Here is a 15,995-nt window from a genome sequence, read left to right on the forward strand (position 1 = left end):
GCTGGTTCAAGCTGACAAGATTCCAATTCTGATTCCGATTCTCGTATATTCCATAGCCTCAGGCCTTTTCCAAGTGAATCTTTTTTGGAATCTGTGCACACATAATATAATAATATGATTTCTTGATTTTAAAAATAAACGTCCTTGCTGAGCATTCGCGTTCGAAACATTTATCAGACAGCAGAGGCACGTACTCGTGTCTGGCTCTCAGTTGTACGTTTAGCTTTTATTATTTATGCTTTATTTATGTTTTTTCTTTATTTTCTCTAAATATTTTATAGTTGCGCGCGATTTCGCTGCAAATTTTTAAATGTTTATTTCATGTCGTTATTTATAGTTGAGTTTTAGTTGAGTGGGCGATTGTCAGATTGAAATCGTGCTGGGCTGTTTTATATTTTTCTCGTAAGTTGAATGAATTGAGCCAAGGCAACATATTGAGTGAGTGGACATCACTTTCAGATTTCTAAATAAACGTGCTCTCAATTTACTCAGTTAATCGCCAACCTGTGTTGAGTGTTGTGAAAGGCAACTATGCAAAGAGAATAAGGATTCCATAGGGCAACTAGTAACTCTTGGATTATTAGTTTTTGCTCAAGTCTGAAGTATTAATCGCAGAGAGAGTTAATCACAGTGAGAGTAATCATAGTAGAGATAATTCTTATTAAATCATCAACAAAAGTCTTCTTGTTAAAGCATTGAAATCATTAAGTCGTACTTGAATTCAAGAGAATCGCATAGAAGGGCTTTATTTAAAAAAAAGTTTCTTTTTCAAGTTTGCAGCGCAGCACAGTAAAACTGGGTTTGCGTTTGTTATAAGAAAACATATATAGGGGTTAATACACAGCCTAGTCCGAGATAAGGTAACTTTTCCTGCTCCTCCGTCTACTTGAAAGCTCACACATACCTCACTTACAGCCATAGGTGTCGGTTTGCGCAATCAGGGATTCCCCTTCTTAAGTAACATTTTAACAAAGAGGACTTTGAAGTCAGTCGGACTAGGCACAAAAGGTCCAAAACCATGAAACCTTGGACGTTCATCTTCCATCTGGGGATGATTATGGCGAAAAGTGAAAACGGGATTGTGAAGCTGATCGTACACAAAAAACGACATTTGAAGAAAAGTGTGCCTCTGCGCTGTGCTTGTCACAATTCCAATTTAATTAACGACTTAATTAATTCTAGAGGTTTTTGTTTTAAGACGCCTTGAGAGATCTTGAGATCTTGAACGATGTGCAAGCTAACCCAGTTACATTACATGTATTACTTGGTATCTATGTACATCTAATACTATATTGCAACTCCTCAATTTGCACAACCTTCTCCAATGCCAGTGAAAACGACAAATGGCTTTGAACATGAAACGGCGGCCTTGTCTGGTGGACATTGAAACAGTGTAGATAGTCTATGGGGCTATATAGTCTAGATGACCATGAAATCAACAACATAGGCCTGTTTCAATTGAGTCGAATCATTTAACTGCGTCTTAGAATACACAACTTGCGCTGTCTGTCTTGGTCGGGTCGCGGGGGGCAAGCGCGAACTATTCAATTGCGATTTGAACTTTTTCAAGTTGTTTTCGTCGTTTTTCTTTACTTTTTGCACAAATTCGCAATTGACTTGAGACAAATTTTGTTGAAACAAAACACCACGTAATATTATGTATGTAGACTCTTATAATTATTTTGTGTATTCTCTATTTTTTGTTGAGGCGTTCTTATCAGGCTCGGCTCGGCTCGTGTCAAACAGTTCGTTATTTATGTGTTTTTGTTTACGTTTTCGGTTTCGATTCGAAAATTCGCTTGAACTATGAGCTAATCGTAGACATTAATTTGCAGTGCTATGGCATTTCTGATACCCTAAAACCATTGAGAACGTTTAAAAAGGGTATGATAGTTCTGTGGAAATATATGTAACACACAGATGGAAGACAGACAACTCTGACTCCATAAGGTATAAAGGTATTTTCTTGCTCAGGACGTCGAGCTGAGCCGATCTGGCGATATCTATCTGTCTGTCCGTTTGTTGACTTTATCTATAATATCGATAACATTCGATTTTCTCCTATATATGCAGAATGATCTCTCCTCCCATTACCATAATATCGATTCATATAGATTTTCCACCTAGTTCATACGTAGAATAAGCTTAACTGATTTTCCAACATATTCTGCCATTTTCATAATATCGATAAATATCGATTTTGTGACATGATTTGTAACGCATACCTTGAAAATTAAGGTACATGAATAATACATTTTTTTATATTTTACCCATATCCCAAAAAATTGTGAAATCAGTAATTTTAATAGGTAGAGTAAGGCCACATTAAAGCCCTGAAAATGATGGCAAACATTCCTCAAAACAATTACGATACAGGGTATCCCTGGATGCAGCACTTTCAATCGGAGCGCTCTAACTTGCATTTTTGTTATCGTCTTATTTTATTTAGATTTTTGTAGTCATTTTCAAAGCGCACTAATAAATGCTGCTGTGGATAGGGGTTGATGAAGGATGGGACGAGGATTGGAGGGGGGGGGGGGGGGGGGGTTGGTTTGTTGTATTTGGGATGCGCTCATATTTCATGTCATAGTTCGCACTCATTTTTCACTTGACATAAACTGCGTCTCATCGCCGCGGGCGCTGCAACGCAATTTGCATGCACGAAGCAACTCGTGTAGTTGCTTTTATTTTCCCATGTCTTCTTTTTTTTTTTTTATATATTTTGCCTTTTTCATATTTCAGTTTTAATTTTTATTTTGCATGTGGCTGCGAGTATAAAAGAAAATGATTTTGTGGCATAAATTAACGCCAAGAGGCACACGAAACACTATTAAAAAATACACCACACATGCGCGAGTCGCACATCCTTCAGCATGCCTGCCTGCCTGTATATGTGTGTGTGTGTTTGTGTTGTGCTGGCAAAGGATGCGAATGTGGACGCAGATGTGCAAGTCAATGGCTTATAGAAAAGCCAGGATATTCAGTGTTCAGTGCTTCATACGCCGCGTTGCCATCGCCATTTGCCGTTGCCGTTGCCACATTCTGATGATGCCATACCTTCAGCTTCTATCTCTCTCTCTCTCTCTCTGTTGCTCTTTCTCTCTCTCTCTCTCTCGCCTCATACAATTAATCCTTTTTTCTCATTCCCGCTGTGGCACCTTCTCGCTGCCTCTTTAGCACGCTGTCTGCCTGCAAAATGACTTTTTAAGTTAATTTCTTATATGTGCCGAGCATGTTGTCCCACAACATGGCCAACACACACACACACACACGCCCACACACCCACACACACACACCCACTTATTTTGTATGGCTGATTGGCTGCGCAGCAATCAAAACCCAGCTGAGCTTTAACTCTGTCCGTTTTGCATGCTATTAACATTAACTGTTAAGACGCAAATTCCTATAACAATAAGTAAATATATTTTATTTAAATTTTATAGTTCTTTGCAATTGATAAGATATATGTATATATATACAAAAGTTAAACAAATTTTATCTAATCGTTAAGTTCCTGGAAATGCACGCTTGCGTATAAGGCAAGCAAGCAGTTCAAATGAAAGCAGTGCACAATGACTGATCGCACTTCATTAGTTTACCTTTTTACAGCACTGTTAACGGACAGCTGCATTTTCTGTTAATTTGAATTATGACATTTACTTGTGCTTCAATTGTTATTTAAATAGAAATCATTTACAAAAAGTCGTGCATTAAGTAATGGAGTTTGGTTTGTTGCCAAAGAAATTGCTGGGAGTTTAATAGCATTGCCACGAAACACATTTAAGGCAACAAATGCAGACTCATAAATGTATATAATTACACAGGATCGAATGGAATTTGCTTAAGCTGCTAAGTTAGTTTGTTAGTTTATTTCATTTAACATCTGTGAAATTCGCTTTTTGCTTTGCCTGGCTCTTTGCACGCCCTGCCAAGTTTGTGCCACACTTTACTTAGCGCTATTTCCACCTTTGTTTTCACTCTTTCACCTTTAGCTGGCATACAATGTGCGTACGTGTTGAAAATGAATTTCCTGCACACAACAAGCTATAATTTTTATGCAAATTGAAGTTCAAATGGCATAAAATGCAATTACTTAAATTTCTTTGACAAATATGCACGAGAGGCGCTTGGTACGCACCCCTTCGCCCCCCTTCCACCTGAACCTGTTCTGGCCATGGCAATAAAACCCATTAACAACATGCAAATGAAAGCAAATTTTGTGGCATACCCTTGCGAAGAAGGTGTTAAAATTTTGAGTCTTTTGAAGTGACACACAAAAATTCTTGTCAACCAACAAAATGGCATAATAATTTCAGGAGGGGGGGCCTAGAGCTGGAGCGGGAGACACAGGCAGCGAGTGAGGGGGCCGGGGGAGAGTTGAAATTTTAACAATTAGCAAAAAATGTTGTGTTGCCAACATACTAAATACAGAAATTACAGCAGCCCGCGGCGCTTTCTCCAACTTCTTTGAGATATCATTTTTTTTTTACTGGCGTTCTTTATGCCGCGCTGCTAACGGGATTAACCGCAATTTCTTTAATTAAAATTTCACCCCCGCCGAACAGGGAGGGGGTGCGGCAAAAAGGATTGCAAATTACGCTGTCAGTCAGTCGTCTGTCAACAACAATTAAAACGGGAAGCAACATCACAAATTAAAAATTCATCTTCCGCTGCGGACCCGCAACACACAGATAACTCATGTTCTATTCTACAGCAACAACAATTTTCTTGCTTTCCCTTCATACATATATATACACATTTTCTTTTTATACTTTTTTACCCCCTAACTGTTGTTGTTGTTTTTATCTACGCTAAGCATGTCTACTTGATGTGCTACTGGTCCCTTTTTAATTTGATTGGTGTGGCTCTTCTTCGTGCCGGCGTTTCCGGTTTTTCCTGCTGCCACTTACCTTTCCAGCTTTTTGATTGGCAGCAGCAAAGCAAAAAAAAAAGGGGGTTAATTAATTTGTGTTTTGGCATATTTGTTCTTGGCACAGACCTGACAAAGTCTTGAGCTTAGTTCTGCGCAGTGGCAACGACTTGAGCGGGGGACTAAAAGAAAATGCTTTAAGTAGCTAGGTGCTAGTAAAAATCTCTTATGGTAATATATTCCATGGGAAACTTGGTTTTCGAGGCCGTGAAAGTATTTTTATATGCGATAGAAATCAGTTTGGAGTTGTGTTAAGAAATGGCTTAAAAGAATCTGTTATAGAGTGAACTTTGATATTCAAGCTTTAAAAACTTGGATTTTTAAAATATTCACAAATAATCCCCCAATCAATGCAAATTTGAATAGAGCTGGAATTTAGCCCGCATTTTGTTGACGAAAATATTTACGACTAACAATATTTTCTAGCACAACGGGCGGTTGATGGAATTGTTTCATTAACATTTTTAAAAAATATTTTAAGCAAACATTAAAAGCTGATTTTCAAAATATATTAAACTAGCTTCACGAACCGAATCGGTTCGCGACATTAACCAAATAAAGGATAGGTATTTTTTAAGTCCTTAAATTAAAAAAAAAGTAATAAAAAATAATATATCACAGGCTGTTGACCATATCTTACAAGCAATGATTTCTCTCTTGCCAAGTGGAACCCCTTTTGGAGGCACTTTATTTTTTTTTTTACCCTGCCAGTGTTGTAAGCTACAAATGTAACAAACTTGAAGCTAAATTTCAATTATAGTCGAAATTTTTTTTTCGCTTCAGTTTGATGAGGCAACCTTTTTCTTATTTTGGGTCGGAAGTGCCCGAGGTACTTGTATTGCTTGTTAACGAGTTGTGTACTTAATTGAGTATTGGGTTAGGCTTAATTGGAATGTAGTTGCACTTTGTACCGAAAAAAAACAACAACTGTATCACATATAGATAAATTTATATTATATATTAATATTACATTTTTATTATATTTATGTGTAGCGTATTTATTTGAAGCGTGGTTTCGGCAGGCAAACTTTTTGTGACTTTTGTTGCGTGTGCAAATAATTTGCAGCTCGTTTGTTGGGGGGTGGCAAGGCAGAACTTTTATCTAATTAATGGAAACTTCAGCACAATGCCGCGCTGTGGCATGAGTAGATCTTTTGCTTTTGAAGCGTTTCGTATTGTTGACAGTGAAGCGACGAGCTCGGCGTACAACATGGCGTATGATTGCTTTTGTGTAAACAACGATGAGGACAGACGGATGTGTATGGCAAAAATGGTTGAGAGAGGGCGATAGGGGGGGTATACTTGGCATGTCTTTGGCAGCTTTTTGCCACTCTTCTTTTTGAGCTGCGTAAAAGTTTTTTAATTAGCAACAAAAGTAAAGGGGTTAATAACGCGACTCGACTTGAGCTGAGTCGTTGAGTTTTGTTGGCTGTTGCCAAAAGTTTGGCAAGCTAACAATTAAGTTTCGGCTATGTGCGGCTGATATGCGAGGGGCGCGGGCGCGCGCTTGGGTGTGGGCGTGGCCACAGATAATGGGCATTAAGCAACACTTACTGACAATTAAGTTGAACCCGCGCCAGAGAGCGCTCGGCTGCTATCCTTCGCCCCATTGTTGACTTTTTTCGGGCTGTAATTAAGCTTAATCGCGAATTTGCAACACGCTGCATGTGGCAGGCAGGCAGGCAGGCAGGCAGGCAGACAGGCAGACAGCCAGGCTGACAAGGACCTGAATATGCGTTGCGTTGCGTTGCGAAGCTGCTTAAGTTGTGGCAATAACCCGCAGCAAGTGCCGCGTATCGTTTGCTTGACCAGATGCATTTTGCACAATCTGTACAATTCAAACAGTTGAAGCGGCCAGATAAGCGCAAAATATTCATGAGCTTGGTTTTATGAAGTGCTAACAATGCGTAAAGCTACAATCATAATCAGGGGAGGCGCTCGAGCAGGAGCAGGGGCAGGGGCAGGGCCAGCCACACTTAACAGCAAAAAACGCAGTCGAGCACCTTTTGTGGCAGCTTCTGGTTTTCTGGTCCTGTGCATGTGTGTGTGTGTGTGTTTGCCATCTAGTTGCCGTCTGTCTGCCATTGCCCCACAGAAGTTTTTCCATTTTCCTCTCTGAACATGGTCATGCCCCATGCTGCCATTTTTGTTCTATTCCTCTACTTTCTTCTTTGCCTTTTCGCCGTGCTTTTGCTCCCTGGGCTGGGTAATTTTTCACTTTCGCAAGATGGCAGCGCATTTTAATGAGCCAACCAACAACAGGACATGCGGTCAGCCAAGGAGTAGCAGCAGCAACAGCAGCCGCAGCAGCAACTGACAATAGGACACAGGACACAGGACACTGGACACTGGCCAGGACACTCGCTGGATAATTTGTGTTGCATTTGCATTTTCATTGGTGCGATATGTTAATGACTTTGCTTACTTTTCCCCCTCTCCAACTGCTGCTTATCGTGATAATGTTGTTGTTCTCTGTCTGGACAGTAAGTTTTCTCTGTCTGTTTTCGATAGAAAATTATTCTGGTTTTCTTGTTGGATTTGTTGTCTCGGTTAGCATAGGCAAACGACTAGACAACACCGCAAAGTTTTATCCCATAATTAGCTGCATCATTTATCATTCAATTGCGCTGCCAGACGGCTTCAAATAGTTCCCAAACTCTGCTCTAGATGCAGGCATCGGGGATTTACTTTATGCTGAGTGGCATATTTCTCATTTGGGGACATTTGTCAGAGAAAGATCTGAAGATTGAGTGAGGGCATCGCAATTGGAGGCAAGAGAGAGAGAGAGGAAGAGAGAGAGAGAGAGAGAGAGAGAGAGAGGAGAACAGCATAGATCAAAGTGTTTGGCTTAAATGGAGTCTGAATATTTACTGAATTTATGACCAAAGTGTCGCGATCTAGCTACTTTATTATAGGATCTATTATGACTATTATGACAACATATTTTACAAGTCAATTAAATTTAAGTTCCCTTTTTTATTTACATGAAAACTAGAGCCTAAACTATATAAGATATCCAGCTATAAGAAAAGACAACTAAATAAAAGATAGGAATAACTAAAGAAAACTCAAATTTGAAGATAAATAAATCTAATAAAAGTTGCTGCTTCAAGATTTTCAGGAAAAATTGCAAAGTTAACTCAATAATTTTTATGACAAAAAAAAAGAAAGCAATTTCAATTAACCTTTTCGAGTGCTCAAATAAATGTCTAAATGCATTTGATTTATTGGCAATTGCCTGAGCTACATATTTAAATTGTTGAAATCAAATTTACATTGTCTATGATAATAATTTATACACGAATTTTATTAAACGCTTCAAATACGACAAAGACCGAATATACGGGCTGTTAATTATTGTAAAAACTGTGTGAAATTATTGTAAATATCATGATATTTACCATACTGCGTGTTGATATCGAACAACAACAACAACGAACACTTGCAAACTGTTTGAACAACTGTCTATTTATTTACATTTTCCGGTGCATTTTATTAAATACAATTTCGTACGTTTTTGCCACGATAATATTGCCAAATGTGAAATGAAGAGAAAAATTACATTTAAAAGTCAAAAATGCAAAAGTCGTTTAAAACATACAAAACTCAATTTTGCATACATGTGTGTGCGTGTGTGTGTGTGTGTGTGTGTGTGTGTTTGTGTGTGTGTGTGAAAAACATTAAAATAATTGTTTTAAAATCCTTTTGTCAGAAAGTAAAGTAAATTATAAACACACACGCAGAGAGAAAGAGAGACAGAGCCTGGCAGGATAACGATAACACGTCACAAGTCACAGGATTTCACTGAGCCATTAAAAACGTTGCCACACACACACACACACACACACATCCAAACAGAACGTATGCCAGCTGCATTTGTATCTGTTCAACTGCAAAAACATTTGCAAAAAATTAATTTTATACAAAACGTTATGCAAATTTGTATGCACAAAAATATATAAGAAAATCTATTAGTGCACACAAAAATAAATGAAAAAAATTAAAGGAAAATACGGCTCGACTAGGCTATATACATTCGCTTTGGGCATAAATAGTTAGTTAGCTATACTTGATAAAATCTTGAAAAACCTTTAATTACTGAAGATACTCGGCCAAGAATGCAGTTGTAGGACCTCTATTGTCTTGCTATCTTTCTACAACAAGCTGAAATGTCGCTTCGGAATGGGAAAGTGTATCCCCTGGAAGATACATGAACGATAGTAGGAAAGAGGAAAGTGTATCCCCTGGAAGATACATGCACGATATTGGCACACATTTTAAGCGAACTATCGTTTAGTTTAGTCTTTATATGTAGAATAAATGTTGAAGTCGCAAAACCTATATAAAATATATTCTATGAACTATCGGCATATTATCTTCCTGGCGATACACATTGAATATTTACTTAGTTTACGCACTTTGCTTATTTTGGTATGGAACTATTACGTTTCTATTTCTTTTCAACAAGCTGCTGTTTCGTATGGGCATAGGAAAGTGTATCCCCTGGAAGATACATGAAATTTTAAGCGTACTATCTATATATATAGAATAAATGTTGAAGTCGCAAAACCTCTATAAAAATTGTTCTATTAAGTATTGTTTTGGTGTGGAACTAATCACCACACGACTTTTTGGAACAGTTCTTTCTCCACACCCCAGGTATGCGACCCGCTTTAGAGTCACAGTTGTTTACAGGGTATATAAAAATAGGAGCCAATTGCTGGTAATATTTTGATAGTTGCAAATTTCAATATATGAACGATACGCATATTGTTTGTACATTTGCATACAACATGCCACATGGAACATGCAACATGCATTTTCCATAAAGCTTGCCTCATCAGGATATGCTGGATAATGTTTCAATTTTATTCATTGTACAGCAATTTTTCAAGCAATTTCGTTTGCTGTTTTTCCTACATATTTTTTTTTTTTTTTTTTTTTTTTGATATTTACCCTGCTCCGGCGCTGAGTGTGAGTCTGTTGGGGTTGGGCAGGTGAAAGTCGACTGCTTTTGTAAGATGATGTTGGCCGTGCCGCCAAAGTAAAGAGCACTTTTTGGTGCAGCTGCCGTCAGTTGGGTAGTTGGGGAAGTTGAAGCTCATTTGGATGGCTTTACCTTTGGCGCTGGCACTCAATACAATTGTACAATATTTATTTAATGTAAATGAGAAACGAGAAACGAGCCACTCACGTAGTGCAGGCCAGTTCAGGCCATAGTCAGGCTCATGTGGGCCCGCCCCTCTTTGGCCAACCCTCGATATGCAAAATGATATTGAACATTGTGTCGAAGTCGAATTGCCTCTCTTCGCCCTTTCTCTCTCTTTCTGTATGTGCCCAATGTGCCAATGCATTCAAGCAAATTAAAATTGGAAATTAAATGTTTACGAAGTACGAAAATTTTAAACGAAAAAGTAATTGCTTTTCCTTCTGCCTTGAGAGGCTGCTGCGCACCGAGTCAGCGGAGGGTAAGAGCCATACATATATGTGAATTGGGCAAAAGTACAACTTAAGGTTAGTTTCCTGAGATTTTGGCTTTAGCTCTCGATAAAGTGTTTCCTAGCCGAATTGCCTGCAGCCACAATAAAAAAGCCAAGCATGTTTCACAGGCTCAATTGTGAATCTCTTACCCTAATATTGTTGATAAAAACAAGGTAATTAAGTATTAGCTGGGAAAGTAATAACAACAGTTTTGCAATGCTCCCAAAACTCGAATAAACCATAGCTTAATTGAAATTTTTATGCAAATTAATTTGAAAATGAATAGGCATATAATTGTTAAATTTATTTTCGCGATAGTCCAATTGCAGTTAATATTTTCCGATATTGCATAAAATAAATGCAGTATAAAACAGTAGTGTAGTAAGGGAAAGAGAGAGAGAAAGAGAGAGTTAGCAGCACTTAAAAATAACTAAATAAGGGAAGTCCCTCTTGACTTTAAGGGCTTTGTATAAAAATACGTTTGCTTTTGAAATTACAACTCAGCGAGGAATTTATCAAATAAGTGAAGTAAGTCTGAAGTACCTATAACGCAGTACAAATGTACACACATACATATATACATACACACATACATACATACATACATACATACACACACACACATATACATACATACATACATACATACATACACACACATTTATATACATACATTCATACATACATACATACATACATACATACATACATACACACACATATATACATACATTCATACATACATACATACATACATACATACATACATACATACATACATACATACATACATACATACATACATACACACATACACACATACCTACATACCTACATACCTACATACCTACATACCTACATACCTACATACCTGCTCCGCCCCCTTGGTGCTCCTCCTCCTGCTCCTCAGCTTCCAGCGTTGAAGCCCCCTGCGCCTAATTCGTAGGTGAAGCCAGCAAGCCTTACTTAAAATTTTGAGAATCGAGGAGGAGGGCAGCTGCACTAAATACGTTTTCTTATTTAAATTTGCCGCGCAACATGACAAATTTGTCTGCTATTGGTATTTTATAAGACAATTTACATGCACACATACATGCACACACGCACACACACCTACATACATACATACATACGCACATACATTCATACATACATACAAACATTCATTTAAGAGAATGTACAGTCAGCCAGGCCAAACAGTTTGATATTCACTTATATGGATTTGAGGAAAAAAAACCCAGGATGACAAAATATATATATGGTATAGCTATAGATAGGAATCGAGTGCAACAAGTGAGACAAGCTGCTTTTTATTTAAGGTATTCAGCGCTTGCTGGGGGTAAAGGGGCCGGGCTTTTGTCTGCGGTTCACCTGAAGCAGGTTGAATGAACAGCCGTTAGACACATGCGGCATTTGCGATTGGACGAGCTCTGCTGAGCTAAAAGGATGTTGCGTCTGCCTTCGTTGTCGTTGTCAACGCTGCAGTGCAGGCAACGTTGTTGGCAGCGACTTTTGCCATTTGCAGAGGGCATCATTATCCTGGCATTCAAGTCCTTGGCTAAGGCTCAGCAGCCCAACAAGCATCGGCAACCAATGAGTGCGCTGCCATTCGCTACGGTTGAGGTTCTGTCAACGTGAGATGGCGACGATGATGTGCCGGAGCTCGAGGAAACTGCAAAAATGATATCCTGTTTTCATATGCGCCGTGTGTGTGTGTGTGTGTGTCTGTGTGCGTGTGTGTGCAACAACTGCAGGTTTTGTTTGAGTTGTAGCCGCAGGTTTCATTGTAATGTGCTGGTATCTTGTTGCCAGCCAGCCAGTCAGTCAGCCAGTCAGTCAGTCAATCACTCAGTCAGTCAGTCAGTCAACCAAGCCGAGCTGGTTACGGTTATGGTTACGGCGGAAATGGCTATGGTTTAGTGGTTCCTCTGCTGTTTTCTTTTTCCACTTTTTAATTTCCGTTTGCATTGCCTTCGGGTGGCCAGCGCCAGTCCGTCTCCTGAGCTGAATGTTGTTCTTGTTGCTGCCGCATGACTCTGGCTCAAAAGTTGGCCACAGGTAAGCGGAGCCAGAGACATGCAGTTCGAGTGCTTCGCTTGCCACACTCTCTTTCTTCTTGCTTGGCCACACTCTCGTTGCCAAGAACAACATGAGCCAACGAATTTTCGTAGGAAACGCCAATGGCCAATTGGATGTAGTTGTTGCTCCTGCTGCTCCTGCTGCTGCTGAGCCGTGCAAGAATGTTGAAACCTGCTCAGCAGCAAGCCAAACAAGTAAAGGTCCGGCACAGCGAAAATTGAAAGGCGAGCGTTAAATTCCCCATTGGCCAAATACTCGCAGCCACTTGCTATGTATTACAGCCACTTCCGGCGGGCATGACAAAATCCTTGACCACCCCCACCACACACACACACACACACGCACAGCAGCCCATCCTGCCTGAAAGTAGCCCCTGGCTGTGCGCGTGTTCGATTATTCAATCCTGGTTTTTGCCCACTTCGATTCACAAATCATTTAAATTCATGTAGTTAAAATTATGAACATGCAATGTTTACTTTGTTGTCGCTGCAGCCGAAACTAATTAATATTAAAATATTACAAAAAAAAAAATGAATCCAGCCTAAAATTATGCAAAGTTTTTTATTTGCCGCTTGGCCTGCGGCTAACTATTAATTAACATGTTAATTACAACTTTGCAGTTGGTTTTTTTAATGTTTTCTTTTTTGTTGCCCTCTCTGCTGACATAAACGAAATGCAATTTTATAAAATGTCGCCATTTTAATTTTATGCATGATACACACACCACACACACACACACACACACACACACCCAATTGTGGGTGGGGTGGCAGCTCTTTCTAATCGAAAGCTCGCTCAGGTGTATTATGTCGCTTGGGTAACACGGATATAAATATATATGTATTTATTGCGCAATGGCTGGAAAAAACCATTAATATTCTTATTTGCTTAGCCGTTGATGGCAAATTGGTAGGTGCTGCGCGTTCCCTGCATCTGCGACCCTCTCTCCCTAGCTCGCCCTCTCGCAGATGATACCCTGCAATTGTCAGAATGGGTAACAAGTTAAGCATGTACGACATATAGAGCGATTCGCCTGTCGGTATTAGGTCTGGACCTAAGAGAGCTAAAAAATGGTACATTTTACTATGTACACTTTGTATGTAACATTTCATTCATTTTTATAAATAACTACAGAGAGATCTTTACATTCATCACTTCGGTTCACAGTTTACTTTATAATTCATCCCATCTTCAAGTTCATCCGTTCAGTTCTCATTTAAGTTGTCAATTCGGTAATAAAAACGCTTCCATTTCACTTACGAATTTAAAGTATAGGGTATCTCTTGGCTGATAACCCTACCATTTCTACCTGTAGTGCTCCACTTTTTGATTGGCAATCTAAAATGCGCTGGAGCTTAGTTTCGGGCAGCATTTCGTAGCTCTATATAAATAATCGAACTGCATTTTATTGGACAGCGGACGCGTCCACTTTGTAGTCCGGTTGAGCTGGTCGGCAACGCGCTGTTCCGGCTGTTCCGCCGCCAGCTAGAGCCGTACACCCGGGCCGCAGTGATTGTCAAAGGATGGCGGCTACGAAAATAATTAAAAACTCCATTTAAATGCAGATTAGCTGGCACATTTTGTGCACAGCTATAAAATTATATGGCCACACGCTGTGCACACACTTTAATAGAATCAAAATCAACAAACGAAGAGGTAAAAGCCTGGCGCCCGTGCCTAAAACTATGCAAATCGCAGCAACTGCCACGCGGCGGCAACATTAGAAATGCATGCAACGAGCTGTGAAACGCGCGCCCCTCCCCTCCCCCTCCCTCTATCCGTCTATGTGCTGCACATTGGCGCGTTACATATTATTTATTAATACATATTGTTTGTAATAAAATCAAAAATAAAATTTATATAACACTAATCAAATATGTATTGCCATGTGGCATGTGCACAAATTTGCAGCGAAATAGTTGCAAATTCTAAGTTTTGTTTACATTGGGCGTGTGTGTGTGTGTGAAATGTTGTATTGAAAGTTATAAAAAGGTATTTTACCTTTGCAAAGGTAAGCTCTTTTAGAGCTTTAATATCAACGTATGTTAAGTTGCCTCCAATCCCTCTGGAAACTTTCACATGCTTTCAAAGCTTCTTGGAGCAAGAAATAGCTTTCTAAAGTTTGATTAACTGTCCATAATCTTTAGCGAAGCTTTCATGTGCTTTCAAAGCTCCTTATGGAACGAAGTGCATATTCATTATGCCTATTGTATGATAATGTTATCTACTTTAATATGATTTTCCTTCTTCAAATTTTACAAGATTCTAAAAGCTTCACAAATATATTAGATGAATCTGTGTATTTTTTAATAAATTTCTTATGCTCGACTTTGGGTAATATTCCAATTTCGAACAACTCTTCATTTCACGGGGTATATCAGTATCTTTTACCTTTTACCATTATGCTGATTACAAATTATTTATAATGCCAACTTATTCATTACACTAATGCACGTATAAAACAGATCTATTCACAAAATCTTTTCTGTACAGTTTCGACTGCCAATGAATAAATTATTTTAGGCATATTTTTTATAAATGCATATAAGCCAATTTCGCATATCATTGTGAAAGCTTTCATTAAATTGTGTGTCTCAATCGTACTCTTCTTATTTGCACTCGTAACATTACTCATACGACATGTCCGCCCGCCTGGATTTCCCACATTTTTTGGCCGCTGATATGGCCCGCTGTCAATCAGTGTAACAGCATTTAAATATATGTACGGCTACTCAATTTGTATATGTTGCAAAATTGGACGCGATATCATGGATTTTTATAAAAATTCTGCGGCGTTAACAAAAAGAAAATAAAATCATAAAAAGAAGGAATTGCACCGCTGGGACAAGGCAGGGCCAACGGATCAGACCACGCGTTGCAAGTCATCAGTTTTTATGCTCCTGCAGTGACATTTTGCATGGCACATGAATCTGCATGGATATTGCGAATTGTAAATGCTCGCAAAATCCATACTCGACTGCAGTTAATAATAATGCAGCTGCCTTTGCTTTTTCCCCATACCTTTTCTGTATATTTTTTTGCCAGGTACTGAACAAATTGTACCAAAAAACTGACAACTATTCAATCACCCAATGGAATTACTGTGCTTGAGTTATGTTTGCTCTCAAATCAGAAAGTCAAATATACAATGCTTAAAAATTGGCGTAATTTAAAGAAATAAACAATAAGGTTGCGGGCTCAAATGCCAGCTTCTTAGTTTTAGCGCAGTATTGATAAATAATTAGATAATGTTGCAATGCAGATCAATAGAATATCTCCAAATGTCCATTGAGAAGTCTGTTATCGAGCTCGATTCTGCTGTGCGAATAAGGAATCTTCTTTTGATAACATTAGTAGGTTATAAATATTTAAGAATCTTCGAAGCATACAATTTCTTGGAACCAGCAACAACCAAACTTACGATTGTCATTCAGGGATTTGCAGCTTCCTTACAAAGCCTTAAGCCTTTTAAGGAAGTTTTATATTGTCGATTCGGTTAACAGAT

The sequence above is a fragment of the Drosophila novamexicana genome, unplaced genomic scaffold, assembly GCF_003285875.2.
Source record: "Drosophila novamexicana strain 15010-1031.04,08,12 unplaced genomic scaffold, DnovRS2.1 tig00000462-arrow-pilon, whole genome shotgun sequence".
Lineage (NCBI taxonomy): Eukaryota > Metazoa > Arthropoda > Insecta > Diptera > Drosophilidae > Drosophila > Drosophila novamexicana.